The sequence below is a fragment of the Sardina pilchardus genome, chromosome 12 (assembly GCF_963854185.1).
Source record: "Sardina pilchardus chromosome 12, fSarPil1.1, whole genome shotgun sequence".
NCBI lineage: Eukaryota > Metazoa > Chordata > Actinopteri > Clupeiformes > Clupeidae > Sardina > Sardina pilchardus.
The window spans coordinates 3,115,363-3,130,202 of NC_085005.1; the positions used below are offsets into that span (position 1 = coordinate 3,115,363).

At 43.6% G+C, this 14,840-nt stretch overlaps 1 protein-coding gene across 1 annotated transcript in view; it reads left to right on the plus strand.

Annotated features, from left to right (window-relative positions):
• Positions 1 to 1,781: 1,781 nt before the first annotated feature.
• Positions 1,782 to 14,840, plus strand: part of LOC134097888 (heparan sulfate glucosamine 3-O-sulfotransferase 5) — a 43,479-nt gene continuing 30,420 nt past the window's right edge. Inside the window, exon 1 of the mRNA XM_062550838.1 lies at positions 1,782 to 2,166. The gene's annotated coding sequence lies outside the window, so the exon portion shown is untranslated. The remainder of the gene's footprint in view (positions 2,167 to 14,840) is intronic.

Consider the following 14,840-nt stretch of genomic DNA (forward strand, 5'->3'; position numbering starts at 1 on the left):
CCAACCCTGGTGCACTACCCCCCTGTCCACCCTCCTGCATGACCAAAGCCTGTGAAAGTGGATTAATCCTAGAAGAGTGGTAAAACCACCGGTCCAATAAAAAGAGTAATTTTGTTAGTTTCTGCATGGAGATATGTCCAGAGCACCCTTGGAGGACAAAGTGAATGTTAAACAAGATTAGAGTGTGAACACAGCAAGAGCAGACATGGTGTTTTCTGTGTTGCCAACACATGGATGTCTTACAGGTCCATATGACATGCAACATCTTCCAGTTCACAATGACTCATGAACTGAGACCGTAGAGATGGGTTTTGGGAAGGCTTGGTTACTCCTCAATGCAATGGGCTGTTGTAGTTGTTGTTGTTGTTGTTGTTGTTCATAAAGCACAAAACAAGGAATTACACAAAGTCTTCAAACCAGATCACCATGTCAGTGACTTCTTGTCACACTCTATAGTTGTATTATGGCACAACTGAATCATGTTTCATTTCAAGAAGCTGTGACTTTAATAATGATCTGATATCAGCATTAACACTGCAATATTCTTTGCAACATCTGAATGCCACCTCTCTCAGTACATGCCTCAATCTGTGAAATACAATGAATTTTAAGCGACATGAATATTTCATGTAAACTTAATTTAAACTGTTTAATTGAAATGAGTTGCTCAAATGGGTCATTGCGGCTTGAATCAATTGTATTAACCAAAAGAGAAACGCGGCGTTAATTTGAGACATTTCCTTCATGAGCAACCAGGATCCACATTAGATTGAGCAAACCCAATGAGTTACTATTTCTGTGCTGAATACACAAAAGCATTCCTAACAGAATATGAAAAGCATAGATGGGGATGGGACTATTCCAGCTGGAGTGTGGCACAGATGATCAAGCACTATACAGACAAACTTTGAACAGATGGGACAAATTTATTTTCATGTTGGGAAGATGAATTACACCTTCTTAGACATGATAGGTTCGCTTAAAAGTTGGTCAACAAACCTCAGGTTTTGAACAGGTTTATTCTAACTTTTCTGCATTTCATATTTCAACATTACAAACAACAAAGCAGTTACATGGCCCTCTGCATAAGAATGAGTGAGCCAAGTTGTCTTACGCTTGATAGACTCAATCTGTTCTAGGACAACTGAATAATTTAAAGTTCTAACTCAGAACCATCTGGCAGTCAGAAAGCCCTTGGAAATATCCACTTCTCTGCAAATAATTTCGGGAGGAAAGTTCCTAGTCGACCATAAAACATTCTAAAATTAGAGTAGCTTAGATAATAGGTATGCTATGCTATTGTTGACTGACCTGTGGTTTCACAGAGCCAAGCTTTTTTTTTTTAGTTGTTAGATGCCATCATGCTATTGAAGTTCCAACACTGAGGAGTAATGGAGCAGGTGTATCAGAGTGCATTTGAAAAACAGTGAGTGTATTGATCTCCAGATAATCAGTTTCATACAAACTCCTCAGGGCAAAAAAACCCCTCTGTTATCTTCTACGTGTGGTTTTATTGATGGCATTTGAAAACTAGAAAACTGTGCAAGATTGCCAACAGCTTACACTCCCTCCCACACTTATCCTTGTTAGGGTCTACCATCAACTGTGTGAAGTGGCCAGTGGCTCATCTTGCGCGCAACCACCCAACTCCCTCAAGTAACACGCCCAATTCTCAACATCAGTCGTTTGTCACAAGTCGGCTGCTACTGGCTAAGGGCAACGGTGGGCAGAACCACTGCCTCTGCAGCTCAAAAGCATCCACTCGCTATCAGGGTGATAGGAAGCAAGCAATGTGACAAATGCACCAGCAAACGATATCCAGGACGGGACAGCCGAGAGCTTCGCCTACTCTAACTGACTCTAAAACGTCCGATGCATACGTCGTTTATGTAATTTGAATAGAGGCATCTTTGATGTACATGCCTTTACGCCGTGAATAACTCTAAAAAAGAGTTTGGTGGGAATTTCAAAAATATTTCGAGAAAATTCGCGACGGAAGACTGTGATAAAAAAATCTATTTGCTTCGTGTATAATACTCCTCAGTAAAAACAAAAGCTCCTCCTGGAAAGAGTGTTATGTGGAAGAGCGTGCTGTCCATATGCCCACACATCTTGAGCTTTTCGCCGGTGAGAGGGTAGCTGTGACCCGTAGAGGATGTTGAGCAGGTAAGCCACACCAACCAGTTTCATGGTCTTTAGTAAACAATGTCATATATCCGCCTGGTATAGTTTCGTCTTTACTTTAACAAAGGTATCTTGTGTAGGTGTATTTGTAAACTGACACATAAGCGCATTGTGTTCCCAGAGTACTTTTGCTTTGGCAGCGAGAGGCAAACTATCTCGTCTTTCCAAACTAATGATGTCGTTGCCGTGGTTAGCTTGTGCTTCTGCGCTGCGGCGGGAGGATTCTGTTTGTTTATGTTTTGTCCTTTGTGAAAAAAAAAAACGAACACAGCAACCAGACCATGGCAAGTTGTGTAGTGTAAGGATTGTGAATCATGTCATGAACCTACACTTGGCACACCGAGGCACATACTTTCCCAAGAAACCTCGGGAAACGTTACCATGGCAAATAACACTGTCCTTGTCCGGGGAACTTCAATAATATTTCTCTCAAATCACTCTTTTGACTTTCCAAGTAGACACCGTTGGCTGGACACTCTTTCATTTACTGTATACTCGTATGTTTTTTAAAATAGTGCTCACTGAGCTGCAATGGAATTGAGGGTTCTTTAAGCCTGCTGAACCATCTGTCTGGACTAAATACATGTAGTGTTGTGGTGTTGGAGGGGATCATACTGTCTTGGTGTGCTTCCTCTGCAGTGGAAGGAAAGTGAAGGATTGTTTTTCGTGTGATGTACCATCCATCCACAATAGAGATTCATAAGAGCTCTGCACAACCTAAAGCCATCAAGCTGATAACAGAAAAGCATTGGGAAAAATATGCACACTCCTCTTGATTTATAAAATATAATGTCAGGTAATATTCCATTTGCCATCAGGCAAATTCTGTATTTTTATCCACGAGAGAGCAAGTGTATTGCTTTATTGTCTCTGTTTATGTGTGTGTGTGTGTGTGTGTGTGTGTGTGTGTGTGTGTGTGTGTGTGTGTGTGTGTTTAGTGAGTTCTTTGGCTTGCCTCCCTGTTTCTCTCTATACTCTCCTCATGATCATTTGCTTTCATTACTGTCTGCAGATGCTATTTGGAGTGTAGATCCAGCTGTCATCATTACTCTGCATTTAGTATCTAATAGGGCTTTTGTAATTAGTGAGTCCCTAACCCCATTTATAACAGTCACTGGAAATTGAATAAATGAAGCACGCAGATCAATGCTGAATTAATGATCAGAGCCGGATTTAGTCAGATTAGCATGCATCTACACATTGCACCACGCTGTTGGACACTTAACACCACAGAACGGACGTCTGGGAGACCCCGACATTTCCACTCTGCTGGCCGGTTTGGTATGCTAAACAGCCTCTGTTGTGTGCTATCTCAGCAGAGAGTTCCATCTCCAGCTGCCACAGGCTGGGCAGAAAACACTAAATAAGTAAAGGCTCAAACTCGTAAAGGCAGTCTCGCCATCGCGCCCGCCCCCTCGCTCACCACACAGGCTGGCAGGCAGAGGAGCAGCCCGCTGTGCCGTAGAAAGCTAGATATTAAGCACACGGTGGTGGCCAACAGTGGGCATTACTCAGGTCCGCCGGATTTGCTTTAGTCATCCTAATGGGTACAGCATGTGGCTGGAGTGGGTTGGGGGGTGGTGAAACGCCCGTGGGTCTGGAATCAGCACAGGTACACTTCTCTGACCTTTGGGGAGGCAAAATAAAACACACAATGTCTGTGCAGTGGCTGATGTGATGATTGGATGGCTGAAGAACTGCCAAGGACTGTAAAACTCTCTCACACAGAGAGAGAGAGACAGAGAGAGAAAGAGAGAGAGAGAGAGAGAGAGAGAGAGAGAAAGAGAGAGAGAGAGAGAGAGAAAGAGAGAGAGAGCAGTCTATAGAGGAGACAGCACACTGATCAGTTTTACAATGTGGTGAAGTAGCTATGGGAACAGGTCAAATCCTTGTGCAGTTTGTTCCAAAAACCCTAAATGTCATCAAATGAATCACTTTCAATTGTGTCTGGACTATTAACAAACTCATGGTGCTAGAAAAGTCTGAGCAGTTTTTATTTCTAAAATAAACCAAACATTTTGTGTATGACAACATATAAATATGACCTTTTCAAAAGTAATATAAGGGTGACATTGCAGACAAACCAGTAGATGAGATGGCATACAATTGAAGGGATTTTCAGTTGAAATGTGTACATTTTAGAGCACTGTTTAATCTACAGTGGGAATGTTGTCATTTGACCTCTGTTTAAACTGTTTAAAATGCATAGGAAGGAATGTACTGCTCATTTAACTTTGCTCTGAGGCAACGTGTGTATAGCACATTACTAAATTAAGCTCCATAATCAATCTTGTTTGACACTGATCCTCTACTGTCATCATATCACCCTACTTTTGGCATAACAAGCAGTACTAAATTTGAGCAGACATACTTGGGTAACAATGGAGGGGATTAATTGCTAGCTCAGGGGGCTAACATGTATTGAAAAGGCATGGTAATTTGTTGAGGCTGCTGCAATATGGGGAAGAGAAATTTGTCAATCCTCTCAGCTGACACCCTATCTAAGTCATCTTCCTCTGGCTGGAGATATATAGCTAAGGTGACCGTGATCATTATTCACAGACTGCTCTGCCTCAGCCCACCGTTCTGTTTCACTCTGATCAAATGTGCTCTGTTATGCTTCTTCGTAATGATTTGAGAAGGTTAAACCTTACAACACTGAAAGGACAGCATGTTTTAAGACTTCTCAGACCAGTGTGTAATACACAAAAGTAAATTAGTGTTATGGGTCTTGTGACTTTGTGATTTATGCATTGATAGATTCATGCATAGATTTTGCCACATATTTGTAATAATAAGTTAGTTTCACATTTGTTTTAGGAAAACCTAAATACTGAATACTCTGAATTATACAGTGGTACTACACAATTGTCTAAAAGGATGCAGAATTGTATAATATGACCATATAAAGTCTTATGTCAGAAATGACCAGGCAGTGATGTATGCTTCAAACAATACATACAATTAAATGAACAGTAATAGTGAGGATATGTTTTTTTTAATCTTTAATTACCATTTTTAGTTAATCTGAAAATATAGTTACATTGAGTGAGATATGTTTCTATCTTTCTGACTCATCCCACCACTTTCCAATGTATGAGATTGTTTGTAAAGATATCCCTGAACAAAGGATGTATGCTATGACTGAGGAAGCCATTTTGAAAGGCAACAGACAGTGTTCTCCTTCTACTCAAAGCCTCTCCCTCTGTACATGGCCTTGCTTTGGCTTGGACACGATTGACAGGTAGCCTAGATATTGGTGTTGTCTTAGGGGGGGAGTTTTGTTTGTTTTTTCCTGTTATTCCCCTGTTGCACATCCAGAATATTTTTTCCAGAACACCTTTTACAGTGCTAGCTACCTAGTGAGGAGGACTTCAATGGCAAATAGTGTGTTGAATTAGTATTGCAGCTTTATAGCAGGTAGATAGCATTAGTTATTACTAGCTCTACAGTTTAAAGTTGAAATATGAAATTCAATTATTCACTAGAACAAATAAATCTAAAATGACCTCCTAGTTTAGTGGACATTAAAGAAGGTGAATCAAGGCGCCTTTTATCTTTTAGCAGAAAAAATGAATATGTTGACGTTTCTTGAAACTGTAATTGATTTAATTGATTCGCTGTTGCATAAATTGATATGCTTAAAAATGGTGCAGAAATAACAAAAGTTAAGAGACCAAAAGCACAAATCATCCTCTGGTGTTGCATGTACTCAGCTCAAGATACAAATAGCATAGTTCTGTGAAAATAATGTTATCTTTGTGACTAGCCCAATAATTGTTTTGTTGTCTCATTTAGTCATCAATACTTTCAGAAAAAAATGTAGATTGTTTTTTTTAATGTAATAGGTCTACATATGACCTCTAATATTCACCCGACATTTCCTCACAAATAAAGGCGCAATTACAATAAATTGATGTTAACATTACAAAACACCCATCAAAATTGCATCTTTGTCTAGCCTACTTCTTTTCCTATGAATATACCATACTTGAACATCAGAGGGATACACTGGAAAACAGCTCTAATCACGTGTCTTGTCAAGCGATAACGTTGATTATGACACATAAACTGTAAAAATAACAATAAATAAACATGTTTAGCTACATTTATAATATATCTGGTTCACTCAGTTGGATATTTAAATCAGTGTTGATGGTTGAAAATGTCTTTGTGTGCTTTTGCACAAAACAATAACATACAAATAACAAAACGAAATTTAAAACGCAGGTTAACAGTATTTCAGTTGACTGAATCACTGTCACAATCAATGTCACCACTCCATAGGCCGATGTGATTTGATTAGGTTTTCTGATGTAGCCTTCTGGCATTTGGCATAAACTGAATAGCTAAGCTAACTGAGGCTACAGTATTCAGTTAAAGGAAGCCAATGAAGTAGGGGTTGCTACTGGGCTCCCCCTACAGTTGCGGAATATGTACATTTTTAGATATTTAGATATTAGATATACTGAATTAGAAACAATTGAACAATTGCCGTAAAGCAATTTGTGATTCTCCAGGTCAGGAAGAGAAAAGTTGCAAGGCAGTTTCTCCGTAGACGAGAGGGGCACAGCTGAGAAGGTGTGCTATTCTCCCTATTACAAGTTCATTTACCATCCAAATGACTTTGAAGCTGTCAATGAAATCCAGTAGAAAGAGGAAGGGGAGAGAGACTGTAGTGCTCCAAAAATGACATTTGTTCGCCCAGAAATGACTTTTTTGTTATGTCTGTTTGCTTTACTCATGAAAATGAGACCTGTTTTATGCATATTGTGGGGCTGCCATTTCATATCAGCGTGGTGGTGTACAATTGGGACTGTAAAGTCTGTTGTAGTTTAATCATACATCATTTATTTACCAAAATGGTAAGCAAAGTGGCTGAACCAGGCAACTACTCGGAATGATTTGACTTGACTTAATGGATTACCGGTATGGAGTTTGTATTTTCCACAAATGATTTCTGAGCTTTGTACTGTGTTGAGATCCTGTTTATGGGATTACTTGCCTGCTCTGCACGTTTATCTCCCTAATGTAGAGCTCAGTGTTTGTATTATTTTTCAGATGGTTTCATTACAGCAGTTGATGGTGTCCGCACCTTGGCTCTGTCATGCACTTCCACCCCATGATTGGAAATCAGTGGCTAGAAATCAAAGCCAATCTGCTCGCTCCCCTCAGCTGAGCACCGTGCTGCGGGCTACCTGTGGCCATCTCTGTGTTGACCGAATCAGCAGGCCGAGCTGCAGTGTGTGTTGTCCACTCTGACTGACTGCAGATGTTCTGCCGTGTCTCTTCCCTGAGGAGAGGTGGGCTCAGAGATATGTCTCAGTTACGTCAAAACCCTTTTCTTCTCTCGGCTCTTCTCCTCCTTTTGCTTCCCCTATCATAAGGATGCGCTAGCTATGTGCGTGCATTAGCTGCTGCCAGAGCACAGCAATTACAAAAACGGAATGTTGATGAACTTGGACTTCATGCCATTAATCTCAAAGGCAAAAATGAAATTTCTATCACAGTTCATTTACCCAAGTTAGTTGAAGGAATAGCGAGCGATTCTAAGCCAATACATTTTCAGCAAATATCTCCTAGCAGTGTATTCTGTGTGGGCACTGAAAAAAAACCTATACAGCCCTGGCCCCATAAACTGTGTGCACCCACTCACATTACACTATTGCAGTCAATCAGAATTGAATAGGTGTTGCCATTTGCACCTTTTGGCTGTTCAAATATCAAGTCTTCCTCCAGAAGCGCCATCTCTAAGGTCACTGAAGTTAGCCTGACCCCAACAATGACCACAGTGATGTGTAGGGTAAGTAATAATTTGGTACACTTTTCCTTTGTAGCATCCACAGATTTGAGACTGGCTGAAAGGCTGAGGCATGCATGTTAGTACTCTTCACTTTGGATCGCTTTGGACAAAGGCGTCTGCTAAATAACCATAACCATAACCATAACCAATTGTGAAAAATATTGCTTTGTAGGCAGTCCCATGCTTTAGCTACAGTGGTAGCCTAGTTGAAGTGGCTCCAGAGGTAGAATCTTTTTGTCATGATAGTTTGTATGGTTTAGCTGGATGGCCCTTCATGCAGTGTTCAGATGATGCCAATATCCCCATCAGTCTCCTCGTGGAGCTTGTCTGGACGTGCCCAGTCAGTCAGCTGAGATCCCGGTTTTGGGGGAGCCTCCCACTGGACCCATTCAGTGTGCTATCTCAGGGAGGCATATGCCCCTGGTCTTACCCAGACATGGCATATGTGATGGCGAACGTGCCTGCAATTTTGAGGGCATTTGCCTCACTGTCAATTAACAGGGTTTATAGGAGGTGCCATGAACGTTACCATGGTAACCGGCATCTTTGGCAGTGGTTTGCACTCCCTGCAGGCAAGTGGAGTGCAGCAAGTTTTACTGTTACACTGTAGCTACCATTTTAAAGATTCACAAGCCGGAGTGCCCAGGGATAGAAACAATAAGCATGAAATACTTAGGCTAGCTGGCGCTGTGAAAGATGTGAATGTGTGTGTGTGTGTGTGTGTGTGTGTGTGTGTGTGTGTGTGCAAGTGTGTTGATGTGCTTGCAGACCTAGATTCTTGGCTGGACTGATTCTGAAGCTTAATGCTGTGGCTATTTTAGTTCAGAACCCAAGTTGAATGCTGAGCAGATCTTAACGGAAGGGAAAATGTATGTTTTCCTCATAGCAGTGTACTCCGACGTAATGGAGGAAAGTGTTTACATTCTGTCATGTCTTTAGGCTCACAGACTTTGGGTTTGAATTTCAACTAATTAAATACAATTAATTCAGTAGCATAACTAGTCAGACAGTTACCATGTTATTCTGGACAATAGTCTGTTACTATGCTGTTCTGGAAAAAAAAATATTTCCCCAAGTGTCATTCTAGCAAGGGCCATTTGAATGATTCCTTGTCATAATGGAGGTTTGTGGTGCAGGGCTGTGTTGGCGAGCGGGCAGCGGCGTGCCGGGTTCAGGGTAATTGAGTTTACTGCTGCCCCAAGCCCCAGCGTGGCCCCGCCGACCGCCAGGCACCCCAGTGGCGGCCTGTTGTCCATCTGGCTGACTCCGCGGCCGTCGGCCGGAGGAGGTCAGGCCGACACGGCCGACTTCATCTGCCGCTCTCCGCCTGGCCTGCTCTCCTGCTCCTCTCTCTCTCTCTCTCTCTCTCTCTCTCTCTCTCTCTCTCTCTCTCTCTCTCTCTCCTCTCGCCTTGCTTGCCTCAGCAGATGCTGTTTGCTTTTGCGCCGGCCAGAGCTGCTGGTTGGAGAGTCCCCTCTGTTCAGCCGCGGCTGTAAAGCGACGCTGATGAGGAGTAATCTGAGCTGGCCTCAGATAGGGATAAACATCCCCCTCCACCCCCCCCATAACACCATCTCGTGCTTCTCCCCTCCCTGGTGTGAGTTATAGTTTACATTCATCTGAGAGAGCACTTAGTTGCCAGTCGCGCTTTGTTTTCGAGTATTCTTTTCACTTGGGCCATATTGATCGCTGTTGCAGAGTGTTAATGATGAGTCATACTATTAAATGTGATGACCCACACTGTATTCAATTACCCCCTTTTCTGATGGAGACGGCCCCTTGTAATTAAGCTTTAAGCTGATGCGTTTACCAAGGGAGAACTCAGTGCAAAACACAATTACTTAGCCCTCACCCTTTATGTGCAAAGGAGAAGAAAAATTAAAATTACCCAAGTGACAAAGGCCTGCTCAAGTTTATCGTTCTCATTTTTTAGCACTTTCACACAGTAAAAGAGATGAATGTTTTCCCGAAACTGCTGGAGTAAAATAGTGATGTGAAACTGGCAGGATAATCATTTACTGCCACTATTTTAGGGCATGCTCCTGCTTTTTTTCTTTTCCTTCTCTGTGGAAAGTTTGCGGGAAGAAATGCACGGCGCCGCCCGAGCCTGTCGGTCATACTAAAGATTTTATTCCCATTAATAATTGAGACTTGATGAGGCAGAGGAGAGACAGTGGCTGGTAATTACCTGGCTGAGGGCTGCCCAAAGACTGGGCCTGTCATCCTGTCAACAGACACAGAGTGTTTTACAGTCGCGGCAGGACGACAGTGTCTGGCTAACTGTTTCATCATCTCCTGTATTATGCATTCTTTGATCTCCGCCTTGCTGCAGTAGCCCCCGTGAATGTTGACCAGCAGGAATGGGAGGAGAGCTATCATGGAGCCTTTTTAGACGTTTCAGCTGCGCTGGTGGCTGTGGATGTGGGAGAGCTCAAAATGGAGCTATGTTAGACGATGACTCCTTTTTTCCTCTCCCTAATGGAAGAGCTAATCATTAGCATAGCCAAAGCAGAGTGCTGCACATATCTGTGATGGGTCCTCACTGCAAATTGCATGCCTCCTATTAAGGCTGGTCACTCCGCACACATTATTAGTGGTGGGTTTAACATGCGTGCATATTGACTGTATATATTACTGCACTTGTATTGTGTAACCACATTCATATTTCAGGACGTCGCCTTATCACTCCTGGTTTCAACCTGTCTCTGATTACAGAGATCGCTCATGATAAGAGCGGCATTTTACACCACATAAATACTTAACTCGTGTTTACTTTCATCTTGCAATCGCAATGGCATGAAATGTACAGACTCTACTCCTCACAATCTGCCCATGTGGAAAGAGCGGCTCCGTGCTGATTCCGTATTCAGGTCTGCTTTCTAATAGTCTTAGGATCTGTAATAAGGGAGATGTCAGAGGCCAGGCAGGGTGAGAAACTGGAAAAGTTTCCGCCGTCAAAATAGGAAAATCCCATTAATATTAAATTCCGCTACAGCGAGCCACAGATTTAACAGTATTTCCTTTTGTCATCAATTATCCAACGGTGTCACAGTCATGGTGGCTGGCACGTCTGCCAGCTTGCGTCAGAGCCTGGTCCATATAAGACAGCCATTAATCTGACCTGTCTGATATCCTCTACCTATCACAGCTGTTGACAACACGGCGTGGACCAACATGCAGCTAAGGAGAGCATTTGCATTGAGCCCATCGCTCTGCTGCACATCAGCGCATAATGCAAGCGCAGAAGGAGATTACGTGCCCCGCCTGTGCGCACGAGGAGAAAAGCAGCCTTTGAAGTCTCTGACTCAACACAGGACTTCTGAGAACCCGGTCTCAGTCCCCAGCTAGTCAGCAGATTGTCAGTTTCTATGAGCATGCAGGCACTGCGTTATGCCATACCATCCTCAGCTTAACAGCACCAGTAAATTAGATAGGGAGAAAGTCTGGCGTTTCATTGAGCAAATATTTTATATGAATATTTTTATTCACCACTCTGAAGTCTCTTGTGACTCTTACATTTTTTTTCAAGTCTGGCCCAATATAAAATTCCTCAAATGAGATAAAGCCAGGGTGTGATAAAAAGGGCATGCTTCACCATGCTCTATGTCCCTTTAGATTAAAGTGTCTTCTAAATGACTTTAGGAGTTTGCTGTTTTGAAACTCTTTTAGGACTACATGTCCTTGTCCTTTAACACAAGAAATATTCATTGAAAACCTCATTGAACATTTAAGCCATCATGAAAGAAGAGACTCTCAGTTTGCCTCCGAAAGTCATACCCCCTCCCAATCCGACTGTGAAAAATTGATTCCATTAATTTCTTTCTCATCAGTAGAGATAGATGTTGTCGCAGGCCAGTGTTCACTTGGCTCGGCCGCTGAATCAGTTTCCAGGTTCTTTTGAACAGATGATCCACCCAATCGGCTCAAAACCAAAGCACAACAAGTGTGTGTCAGGGCCAAAACACTTTCAGCGGTTGTGCCCTCCACATGTTTTGGCACCCCTGGTAAAGACGAGTAAAAAGTCTAAAATCTCCAAAAAATAGTTGTAGCCATATGGATGTGGGCTCAAGTCTATTTGTGTTACAGAGTCAGACACAGAGGTGCAAAGCAAACATCCAGGAGCTAGAGACATTTTCACATGTAGCACTGCTAATATATTTCTATACAGTGGCCACATATTCTATGTAGCCGCAGAGAGAGAGAGAGAGAGAGAGAGAGAGAGAGAGAGAGAGAGAGAGAGAGAGAGAGAGAGAGAGTTGGTAACAGTTCTGCTAAGCCTGATCCTTTGGGATGCAACCTAAATGTTCTCATTTTCTCATTCTCAGCCACACAGGACAGGAGAATGCTTTTCTCTGCCACCTCTGACATTGTCAAGGTAGTGAAAAGGCTTCGCCTGCTGGGCTCAAGCACTGAGAAATAAATGTAGATGGGCACTGTAGCTGTAGATGGGCTATATCTTGAGATTTAAACACTGAATGTAGGTTGTGCTGTGGAGCTCTTGTTTCTTGACATGTGACTGTGGATGCTGATGAGGGTGTCCTCCCATGGGCGTGAGACTGTAAGTGGGCCAGGATCAGACTCCCACTCGGCCCCTACCTGGACTGGGGAGAATCTCAGAGGTCTCAATTAGTGCTGAAGGAGACACTATGGGACCAGGGGATTTTTTGTCCTCAAAGCTGCTATGTTTTTTTCCCCTTTTTTTCAGGTTTACTGCAGACAACGTTGCATCAGATACTGCACTATGTTCCAAGGCTATTTATACTGCAAGGTGTTTTTTTTCTTCAGATTATTTGATAACGCTTTGATTGTTTTGCATAATATTTCAGATGATCCATGCTTGACAAATATTCTAAACCATGATAGATGATAAGAGGTAATGGTTGTCTGTGAGCATGCAACTGAGCATATCAGTATGAGTGCTTAAGATGCACGTGTGTGTGTGTGTGTGTGTGTATGACTAGTGTGTATGCACGCACACGCCTGTAAGCATATTATGTTTTGCTTCCCTGTCCTGACTTGCCGAGATAAAAGCAGACGCCGCAGAGGCCTTTCTGATAACAGTTTGTGCTGAACCCGGCCGGCGGTGACCCCGCGGGTCAGCAGATACATTTACAGGTCACCTGCATCCTCCGTCTTCCCCGGCACCGCCGCCTCCGCGCTCCAGACGGACGCGCATCTCCTGATTAGACTCTCCGCCCTCGCCGCACGTCCCGCGGAGATGAGCTGTGGGGATGCGGGGTCAGAGGTCACGGGCAGAGCGCTGGGGGAGAGGGGCAGGTCAGGAGGTCATCCGCCTTAGATCCATAGATTTCTACATTACATCCATAACACCGCTGGGCCCCAGCGGCAGCCCGTGTACTGCGGTAGTCGTCTCCCCTCCTCTGGCAGGAGCTGGCCAGTGAGAGCACTTTAGCGGAGGCCCCTGGGGGCTCATCCTGCTCCGCCCCCCCCCCCCCCCCCAGCACCACGGAGCACAGACCTGTCACGTGCGCCCTGTTCACATCATCTGCTCACTCTGCTTCACAGGGCTGTGCCGAGGACTGAATGCTGCAGGGGTGAGTGGAGCGCAGAAATGGTGTAGATACACAGTGCGATACCACTGATGCCTTTTAGAGTGTGGAAATAATTGTCAGAAAATGACTGAGTTCCACTTTGAATAACAAGTACGTGAACCTCCTGTGACATCCAAGTGCAAGCGCCCAATTAGTGTAGAGGAAACTTAGCACTCCAAGGTTGTTTAATTCATTTGTTTACGAGCTTGTTGTGGAGGGAGCGCTTAGACCATGAACCCAGAAGCCCTCCCCACTCGTCGGGAGCCGCCCGCTCTCAGTTGTGCGTGAGTCCGGCGAGCGACGGCGTGCACGGCGTGATGAGTACAGCTGTAGCAACAGCGTCCCCCAGGCCCGCTTATTTTCTGGCTGACTGACCGTCCTTGTGGTCAGAGCAGCGCATACCTTCTCCCTCCACTTAATGACCCCACCTGTGACCTCATTAGCCCTGCCAAGACGCTGCTCCTCACACTCCCACTAATAACACTGCTGCTCCGTTAGCGCACGTTTCTAGCCAGCCTACATACAGCATACTTTCATTTACTTTTGCAAAACAAGCATCGCAGTTTGTGCGTAAATGTGATGTAAATGAATTCATTTTTTATCTAGGCATAGGAAATGTTTAAATTGTACATCATGGTATTGTATTCACGTGATGTATGTGCCTTTGCCTTGCTGCTGGCTAGAACTAGGCTAGATAATGCCAAACTATTTTCTCTATAGGGTTGAATGTAGTGATTGGAGACTAAATGATACCCTAGAACACAACCAGACAGAGCTGGGTCTGGAACCATCCATGAAAATGTAGCCAGATTGTTCCCAGATGCTATGTATTTTGAATTTGTAAAAATGATCAGTTGCTTTAATCAAATTCCACATACCACTGATGTGAAAGACACTTTTGTTTATGGGTGATGCAAAGTTGCAGCAGGGCTGTGTAATTATCCTCAGAAGGACATATTTTGTGGTGCTGTCCATGGTCCTGATTCTGACACAAACTCCTAGGGTTTGTCAGCCATTTTTTTGCCAAGCTGTTGCCAGCCAGCTCTTCAGCTGAGAGAGAACTTTGTGACTACACATTTTTGCAATATGCTTTAATCCTCTCACCTGAGTTGTGTAGTTGACAGTGCTGCCAGTAATAATAGAGCTGTGTGTGTGGAGTGTAATTTTGCCGTAATCACACAGAGGCGTGTGTCATCTTAGCCGTATCAGGAGCTTCTCAGCCCGCTGTTTTACCAGCCAGCTGCTTGGAGCTCATTAGTGGCAGCAGTCGTCTGTGCAAATAGATCTGTTTGTTTTGCAGG